Source organism: Acomys russatus, unplaced genomic scaffold (genome assembly GCF_903995435.1).
Source record: "Acomys russatus unplaced genomic scaffold, mAcoRus1.1, whole genome shotgun sequence".
NCBI classification, from domain to species: Eukaryota; Metazoa; Chordata; class Mammalia; order Rodentia; family Muridae; genus Acomys; species Acomys russatus.
This window is the reverse complement of record NW_026131840.1, coordinates 99756-102443: the sequence shown is the minus strand read 5'-3', so window position 1 is coordinate 102443 and position 2688 is coordinate 99756. Positions and strand designations below refer to the sequence as shown.

The 2688-nt window shown below is 39.8% G+C and overlaps 1 non-coding gene across 1 annotated transcript; it reads right to left on the bottom strand.

Annotated features, from left to right (window-relative positions):
- Positions 1-2373: 2373 nt before the first annotated feature.
- LOC127186550 (U6 spliceosomal RNA) lies at positions 2374-2477 on the bottom strand. The gene has a single exon (XR_007830395.1). It is a non-coding gene; the product is annotated as a U6 spliceosomal RNA (small nuclear RNA).
- Between the last annotated feature and the right edge of the window lie 211 nt (positions 2478-2688).

Below are 2688 nucleotides of genomic sequence, written 5' to 3'. Positions count from 1 at the left end.
TGCCTACACATTTGACTGAAGGCCACATGCAGAAAAGGGTTCCAGATCTCATTATAGAATGTTATGAGCCACCGTGAGGTTCTGGGAATTCAACTCATAATGAGCACACACACACACACACACACACACACACACACACACACACACACACACACACATATATATATATATATATATATATGCACACATACATATTTATATATACGTATACATATATACACACAAAAAGACATATATGTACACATACATATATATATGTGTGTGTATACAAATTTCATCATATTATTGGAATATGTGGGGTACATTAGAGCTAGAACTTGAACCCATGTTCTAAATGTACTACCACTAACTTACAAACCCATCCCTCCTGGGTTTTGGGGTATGTAGTTGTTGTTTTTTGGTTTTTTGCTTGTTTTTATTTTTGTGTTTTGTTTTGTTTTATTTTGTTTAGAGATGATATCACTGCAAACCTGGATGGCCTAGAACTCTATAGAGCTCAATCTGTCTCTGCCTCAAGTGCTGGGCTGTTAATAAATTTTGTATCATTTCAATGAGAGCCTAGGTTTCTCCATCCACAAATTCAGTTCCTAATGTAAGAAAATAATACACGTTTTTCTCTCCTGCAAAATGGTCAGATGCTAAACTTAAAAATGTGGTGACATGTCTCTACACCAAGTAATTTCTGGAACTAAATTTTAATTTCCTAAATTAAGTATGGGTCATTTGTGTGGGTAGACATAATTGAAGTTATGGGGGACCAAAGCGATAGTTACAGGCAAAGTAGGAAAGAGCTCAATCACTGGGGTATACTGCCAACACTCTTTGTCAGCTCTAAGACCGGGTCTCATTAAGTTGCGTGGGCTGGACTCCTATCTTGCATCTTCTGTAGATGAGAGTGCAGGCCTAAGTTCCCATACATTGCTGGAAAGAAAAGGCTATTCCTCATTTATGCTAAGTAAGTAAAAGTGTTCACATCTGTCATTTTAAGTCCTGAAGGTTTGAAGCCTAGAAATGTCAATGACTCATCGATCCCAGACTGCTAGTTGCGTTACTAAATAACAGCAAGTTATAATGATCACTAAAAAATCTTTTTAACTTTCTGACCACATGCCTATGTTTTTAAGTCACTGTATGGAGATTGGCATAATCTTTAAAATGCCTTTCTAGAAACAAGTTTGACTTCCATAAGTGCTTTCATCAAATATCTCACAGGATTGTACAAGGCTAATTACTCTGTGGCTGTCCATTGAATCACTTCAGAGCAAACCTGACTTCAACAGATGCAAGCCCCAAACTTTTCCAGTTCCCATCAAAGAGTCTGCACTATGCAAAGGAACACTTTTCATGCATTGATTGTCCTCTTTCCTCCTTTCTGAGTCAGGGTCGCACCTAGCCCAGCCTGGTCTCACTCTCAGCTGAGGATAACCTTAACCTTCTAATCCTCCTGCCTCCATCTCCCAAGTTCTTGAACTACAAGGATGTGCCACCATGCATGGGCTTCAGCACTGGGGATCTGAGCTTCACAGATATTAGGCACTCTATCAACTGGGCTAGGTTCTCTGGCCCTCTATTTTAAATTTGCAGGCTGGTCCTGGACATCCCTGAGGGATCTGTCTCCCAATTAAGTGGGACAACAGGTGCATGTTACCTGTGGAGGTTTTAATATGAATGCTCCCCCACCCCCTGCAGGCTCATATATTTGAGTGCTTAGTCACCATGGAAAGGATATGTTTGAAAGGATTAGCGAGGTTAGGAAGAAAGGCCTTGTTAAAGGAAGCCTATCACTGTGTGAATCTCTGAGCTTTTTTTTTTGTTTGTTTTTTTTCCTTTTTTTTTTTGGCTTATTGAGACATTTCTTTATTTATTCTCTATACAATATTCTGCAGGCATGTGTTTTCTGGACATCAGAAGAGGGCACCAGATCTCATTACAGGTGGTTTTGAGCCACCATGTGGTTTCTGGGAATTGAACTCAGGACCTTTGGAAGAGCAGCCAGTGCTCTTAACCCTCGAGCCATCTCTCCAGCCAGAAATTCTGAAATTTCAAAAGCCATAAACACAGAATTCTCTCTCTCTCTCTCTCTCTCTCTCTCTCTCTCTCTCTCTCTCTCTCTCTCTGACTGCAGACCAGGGTGCAAAGGTCTTAGCTCCAACCCTGTCTATGTTTTTGTGTCACCATCCTCCCACCATGATGCTAATACCCTGAGCATCTGAAACTAGGGAAGCTATCAATTAAATGCCTTTTGGTTTCTTTTTCAGGACAGAACTCAGTCTGTAAACCAGGCTGGGCTCATACTCACAGAGATCTGCCTGCCTTTGCCTACCTGTGTGCTAGGTTTAGAATCTTTTCTTAAAAACAATGCAGATTGTACCAAAAAATACAAAATGATTTACAAATTTGTGCATCATCCTTGCACAGGGGCTAGGCTAATCTTTGTATCTTTCTGATTTTGGTATATGTCAAGGTAAAGCACTGAAATGTTTTTAAAAAAAACTGTATTGGTCATGGTGTTTCTGCACTGCAAAAGAGCAGTGACTGAGGCAGCACCACACCAAGCCAATGACTTTTTGTTACATATGTGTTTTGGTGGCAGTAATCTGCACAGTACTTATGGAACTGTACCACCTTAAAGCCACATAAAAAACATTTATTTACACTTGCAAATATATAAATTGTAGTTAAGACTAC